Source organism: Heterodontus francisci, unplaced genomic scaffold (genome assembly GCF_036365525.1).
Source record: "Heterodontus francisci isolate sHetFra1 unplaced genomic scaffold, sHetFra1.hap1 HAP1_SCAFFOLD_1399, whole genome shotgun sequence".
NCBI classification, from domain to species: Eukaryota; Metazoa; Chordata; class Chondrichthyes; order Heterodontiformes; family Heterodontidae; genus Heterodontus; species Heterodontus francisci.
Window position 1 is genome coordinate 70,001 of NW_027140122.1, and position 7,500 is coordinate 77,500.

Genomic DNA, 7,500 nt, shown 5'->3' on the forward strand with positions numbered 1-7,500 from the left:
ACGTGCCCTCTTGGCGGGAGCAACTTGACCGCCCCCGTGGGGAAAGGTCAACTCGGGGCCCGGGAAAGTCGCCGAGTCCGACCCCATACACTTCCATGAGTTGGGGGTTTTGGCCTTCCCGGCCCAAGGCTCGCCTTATTTCGGCCTGCACTTTCGGAAAAGGGTGCATTCCTTTTGGTTAATGATTTCACCAGCCCGGGTCTTAGCCTCTGCCCCGACGGCTAAGTCTTTTGGTTAATGATTTCCTGCGGCTGGGACTACCCTTTCCCCCCGCCCTGCAGGCACCCGGGTCGGGAGGCCGTCGGGGGCACTTTCCGGGGCAAATCCGGACCCTTACGCAAGGGAGAGTGCGCCCCCCGCCTCGGCCGGGGGTCAGGCTGCCGCCTATTAAGCCCGACAGAAAACCCGAAAAATGGACGAAAATGGGAAAAAATCCCCATCCGAAAAAGGCTTAAAAGTCGGTTGGGCGGCAGCTAGGGTCGGTCTCTGCAGACCTGGAGGCTCGGGTGGACTCTTGGAATAAACGTCCAAGTCCCGACTTGCCACCTCCTACTACTGTGCAGATACCCCGCCAACCCCCAGCCACCCGAATGACAAGCGTCCGATCAGCGGGACGAATTTGACAACTCTGGCCGGACCTCTGGAACTCCATCCCGGGTAACCGGGGCAAATTTTTCCGCTTGATCGCCCTTCCACTGGTTAACCATTTGCCCTTTCGGACTTAGTCTCTGGACATTATTCGACGGATTTTCTGGTTAACCATTTGCCCTTTCGGACTTAGTCTCTGGGCATTATTTTCGACTTTTTGGTTAATGATTTCACACTTTTTACTTACTTTTGCGCTTTTTGGTTAATGATTACTCTGCTTACTGGTTAATTATTTGCCCTTTCGGACTTAGTCTCTGGACATTATTTTCGAGTTTTTGGTTAATGATTTCACACTTTTAACATATTTTTGCGCTTTTTGGTTAATGATTACTCTGCTTACTGGTTAACCATTTGCCCTTTCGGACTTAGTCTCTGCACATTATTTTCGACTTTTTGGTTAATGATTTCACACTTTTAACATATTTTTGCGCTTTTTGGTTAATGATTTCATACTTTTTACTTACTTTTGCGCCTTTTGGTTAATGATTACTCTGCTTACTGGTTAACCATTTGCCCTTTCGGACTTAGTCTCTGGACATTATTTTCGAGTTTTTGGTTAATGATTTCACACTTTTTACTTACTTTTGCGATTTTTGGTTAATGATTACTCTGCTTACTGGTTAACCATTTGCCCTTTCGGACTTAGTCTCTGGACATTGTTTTCGACATTTTGGTTAATGATTTCACACTTTTAACTTAATTTTGCGATTTTTGGTTAATGATTACTCTGCTTACTGGTTAACCATTTGCCCTTTCGGACTTAGTCTCTGGACATTGTTTTCGACATTTTGGTTAATGATTTCACACTTTTAACTTAATTTTGTGCTTTTAATGGTTAATGATTTCATACTTTTTACTTACTTTTGCGATTTTTGGTTAATGATTACTCTGCTTACTGGTTAACCATTTGCCCTTTCGGACTTAGTCTCTGGACATTGTTTTCGACATTTTGGTTAATGATTTCACACTTTTAACTTAATTTTGTGCTTTTTGGTTAATGATTTCATACTTTTTACTTACTTTTGCGATTTTTGGTTAATGATTACTCTGCTTACTGGTTAACCATTTGCCCTTTCGGACTTAGTCTCTGGACATTATTTTTGGGTTTTTGGTTAATGATTTCACACTTTTTACTTACTTTTGCCCTTTTTGGTTACTGATTACTCTGCTTACTGGTTAACCATTTGCCCTTTCGGACTTAGTCTCTGGACATTATTTTCGAGTTTTTGGTTAATGATTTCACACTTTTAACATATTTTTGCGCTTTTTGGTTAATGATTACTCTGCTTACTGGTTAATTATTTGCCCTTTCGGACTTAGTCTCTGCACATTATTTCGAGTTTTTGGTTAATGATTTCACACTTTTAACATATTTTTGCGCTTTTTGGTTACTGATTTCATACTTTTTACTTACTTTTTGCGCCTTTTGGTTAATGATTACTCTGCTTACTGGTTAACCATTTGCCCTTTCGGACTTAGTCTCTGGACATTATTTTCGAGTTTTGGTTAATGATTTCACACTTTTTACTTACTTTTGCGATTTTGGTTAATGATTACTCTGCTTACTGGTTAACCATTTGCCCTTTCGGACTTAGTCTCTGGACATTATTTTCGGGTTTTGGTTAATGATTTCACACTTTTTTACTTACTTTTGCGATTTTTGGTTAATGATTACTCTGCTTACTGGTTAACCATTTGCCTTTCGGACTTAGTCTCTGGAGATTATTTTCGAGTTTTTGGTTAATGATTTCACACTTTTTACTTACTTTTGCGATTTTTGGTTAATGATTACTCTGCTTACTGGTTAACCATTTGCCCTTTTGGACTTAGTCTCTGGACATTATTTTCGGGTTTTTGGTTAATGATTTCACACTTTTTACTTACTTTTGCGATTTTTGGTTAATGATGACTCTGCTTACTGGTTAACCATTTGCCCTTTCGCACTTAGTCTCTGGAGATTATTTTCGACTTTTTGGTTAATGATTTCACACTTTTAACTTAATTTTGTGCTTTTTGGTTAATGATTTCATACTTTTTACTTACTTTTGCCCTTTTTGGTTAATGATTACCTGCTTACTGGTTAACCATTTGCCCTTCTCGGACTTGGTCTCTGGACATTATTTCGAGTTTTTGGTTAATGATTTCACACTTTTTACTTACTTTTGCGATTTTTGGTTAATGATTACTCTGCTTACTGGTTAATTATTTGCCCTTTCGGACTTAGTCTCTGGACATTGTTTTCGACATTTTGGTTAATGATTTCACACTTTTAACTTAATTTTGTGCTTTTTGGTTAATGATTTCATACTTTTTACTTACTTTTGCGATTTTTGGTTAATGATTACTCTGCTTACTGGTTAACCATTTGCCCTTCGGACTTAGTCTCTGGACATTATTTTTGGGTTTTTGGTTAATGATTTCACACTTTTTACTTACTTTTGCCCTTTTTGGTTACTGATTACTCTGCTTACTGGTTAACCATTTGCCCTTTCGGACTTAGTCTCTGGACATTATTTTCGAGTTTTTGGTTAATGATTTCACACTTTTAACATATTTTTGCGCTTTTTGGTTAATGATTACTCTGCTTACTGGTTAATTATTTGCCCTTTCGGACTTAGTCTCTGCACATTATTTCGAGTTTTTGGTTAATGATTTCACACTTTTAACATATTTTTGCGCTTTTGGTTACTGATTTCATACTTTTTACTTACTTTTGCGCCTTTTGGTTAATGATTACTCTGCTTACTGGTTAACCATTTGCCCTTTCGGACTTAGTCTCTGGACATTATTTTCGAGTTTTTGGTAATGATTTCACACTTTTACTTACTTTTGCGATTTTTGGTTAATGATTACTCTGCTTACTGGTTAACCATTTGCCCTTTCGGACTTAGTCTCTGGACATTATTTTCGGGTTTTTGGTTAATGATTTCACACTTTTTACTTACTTTTGCGATTTTTGGTTAATGATTACTCTGCTTACTGGTTAACCATTTGCCCTTTCGGACTTAGTCTCTGGAGATTATTTCGAGTTTTTGGTTAATGATTTCACACTTTTTACTTACTTTTGCGATTTTTGGTTAATGATTACTCTGCTTACTGGTTAACCATTTGCCCTTTTGGACTTAGTCTCTGGACATTATTTTCGGGTTTTTGGTTAATGATTTCACACTTTTTACTTACTTTTGCGATTTTTGGTTAATGATGACTCTGCTTACTGGTTAACCATTTGCCCTTTAGCACTTAGTCTCTGGAGATTATTTTCGACTTTTTGGTTAATGATTTCACACTTTTAACTTAATTTTGTGCTTTTTGGTTATGATTTCATACTTTTTACTTACTTTTGCCCTTTTGGTTAATGATTACTCTGCTTACTGGTTAACCATTTGCCCTTTCGGACTTGTCTCTGGACATTATTTTCGAGTTTTTGGTTAATGATTTCACACTTTTTACTTACTTTTGCGATTTTTGGTTAATGATTACTCTGCTTACTGTTAATTATTTGCCCTTTCGGACTTAGTCTCTGGACATTGTTTCGACATTTTGGTTAATGATTTCACACTTTTAACTTAATTTGTGCTTTTTGGTTAATGATTTCATACTTTTTACTTACTTTTGCGATTTTTGGTTAATGATTACTCTGCTTACTGGTTAACCATTTGCCCTTTCGGACTTAGTCTCTGGACATTATTTTTGGGTTTTTGGTTAATGATTTCACACTTTTTACTTACTTTTGCCCTTTTTGGTTACTGATTACTCTGCTTACTGGTTAACCATTTGCCCTTTCGGACTTAGTCTCTGGACATTATTTTCGAGTTTTTGGTTAATGATTTCACACTTTTAACATATTTTGCGCTTTTTGGTTAATGATTACTCTGCTTACTGGTTAATTATTTGCCCTTCGGACTTAGTCTCTGCACATTATTTTCGAGTTTTTGGTTAATGATTTCACACTTTTAACATATTTTTGCGCTTTTTGGTTACTGATTTCATACTTTTTACTTACTTTTGCGCCTTTTGGTTAATGATTACTCTGCTTACTGGTTAACCATTTGCCCTTTCGGACTTAGTCTCTGGACATTATTTTCGAGTTTTTGGTTAATGATTTCACACTTTTTACTTACTTTTGCGATTTTTGGTTAATGATTACTCTGCTTACTGGTTAACCATTTGCCCTTTCGGACTTAGTCTCTGGACATTATTTTCGGGTTTTTGGTTAATGATTTCACACTTTTTACTTACTTTTGCGATTTTTGGTTAATGATTACTCTGCTTACTGGTTAACCATTTGCCCTTTCGGACTTAGTCTCTGGAGATTATTTTCGAGTTTTTGTTAATGATTTCACACTTTTTACTTACTTTTGCGATTTTTGGTTAATGAATTACTCTGCTTACTGGTTAACCATTTGCCCTTTTGGACTTAGTCTCTGGACATTATTTTCGGGTTTTTGGTTAATGATTTCACACTTTTTACTTACTTTTGCGATTTTTGGTTAATGATGACTCTGCTTACTGGTTAACCATTTGCCCTTTCGCACTTAGTCTCTGGAGATTATTTCGACTTTTTTGGTTAATGATTTCACACTTTTAACTTAATTTTGTGCTTTTTGGTTAATGATTTCATACTTTTTACTTACTTTTGCCCTTTTTGGTTAATGATTACTCTGCTTACTGGTTAACCATTTGCCCTTTCGACTTGGTCTCTGGACATTATTTTCGAGTTTTTGGTTAATGATTTCACACTTTTTACTTACTTTTGCGATTTTTGGTTAATGATTACTCTGCTTACTGGTTAATTATTTGCCCTTTCGGACTTAGTCTCTGGACATTGTTTTCGACATTTTGGTTAATGATTTCACACTTTTAACTTAATTTTGTGCTTTTTGGTTAATGATTTCATACTTTTTACTTACTTTTGCGATTTTTGGTTAATGATTACTCTGCTTACTGGTTAACCATTTTGCCCTTCGGACTTAGTCTCTGGACATTATTTTTGGTTTTTGGTTAATGATTTCACACTTTTTACTTACTTTTGCCCTTTTTGGTTACTGATTACTCTGCTTACTGGTTAACCATTTGCCCTTTCGGACTTAGTCTCTGGACATTATTTTCGAGTTTTTGGTTAATGATTTCACACTTTTAACATATTTTTGCGCTTTTTGGTTAATGATTACTCTGCTTACTGGTTAATTATTTGCCCTTTCGGACTTAGTCTCTGCACATTATTTTCGAGTTTTTGGTTAATGATTTCACACTTTTAACATATTTTTGCGCTTTTTGGTTACTGATTTCATACTTTTTACTTACTTTTGCGCCTTTTGGTTAATGATTACTCTGCTTACTGGTTAACCATTTGCCTTTCGGACTTAGTCTCTGGACATTATTTTCGAGTTTTTGGTTAATGATTTCACACTTTTTACTTACTTTTGCGATTTTTGGTTAATGATTACTCTGCTTACTGGTTAACCATTTGCCTTTCGGACTTAGTCTTGGAGATATTTTCGAGTTTTTGGTTAATGATTTCACACTTTTACTTACTTTTGCGATTTTTGGTTAATGATTACTCTGCTTACTGGTTAACCATTTGCCCTTCGGACTTAGTCTTGGAGATTATTTTCGAGTTTTTGGTTAATGATTTCACACTTTTTACTTACTTTTGCGATTTTTGGTTAATGATTACTCTGCTTACTGGTTAACCATTTGCCCTTTTGGACTTAGTCTCTGGACATTATTTTCGGGTTTTTGGTTAATGATTTCACACTTTTTACTTACTTTTGCGATTTTTGGTTAATGATGACTCTGCTTACTGGTTACCATTTGCCCTTTCGCACTTAGTCTCTGGAGATTATTTTCGACTTTTTGGTAATGATTTCACACTTTTAACTTAATTTTGTGCTTTTTGGTTAATGATTTCATACTTTTTACTTACTTTTGCCCTTTTTGGTTAATGATTACTCTGCTTACTGGTTAACCATTTGCCCTTTCGGACTTGGTCTCTGGACATTATTTTCGAGTTTTTGGTTAATGATTTCACACTTTTTACTTACTTTTGCGATTTTTGGTTAATGATTACTCTGCTTACTGGTTAATTATTTGCCCTTTCGGACTTAGTCTCTGCACATTATTTTCGAGTTTTTGGTTAATGATTCACACTTTTAACATATTTTTGCGCTTTTTGGTTACTGATTTCATACTTTTTACTTACTTTTGCGCCTTTTGGTTAATGATTACTCTGCTTACTGGTTACCATTTGCCCTTTCGGACTTAGTCTCTGCACATTATTTCGACTTTTTGGTTAATGATTTCACACTTTTAACATATTTTTGCGCTTTTGGTTAATGATTTCATACTTTTTACTTACTTTTGCGCCTTTTGGTTAATGATTACTCCTGCTTACTGGTTAACCATTTGCCCTTTCGGACTTAGTCTCTGGACATTGTTTTCGACATTTTGGTTAATGATTTCACACTTTTAACTTAATTTTGTGCTTTTTGGTTAATGATTTCATACTTTTTACTTACTTTTGCCCTTTTTGGTTAATGATTACTCTGCTTACTGGTTAACCATTTGCCCTTTCGGACTTAGTCTCTGGAGATTATTTTCGAGTTTTTTGGTTAATGATTTCACACTTTTTACTTACTTTTGCGATTTTTGGTTAATGATTTCACACTTTTTACTTACTTTTGCGATTTTGGTTAATGATGACTCTGCTTACTGGTTAACCATTTGCCCTTTCGGACTTAGTCTCTGCACATTATTTTCGAGTTTTTGGTTAATGATTTCACACTTTTTACTTACTTTGCGATTTTTGGTTAATGATTTCATACTTTTTACTTACTTTGCGATTTTTGGTTA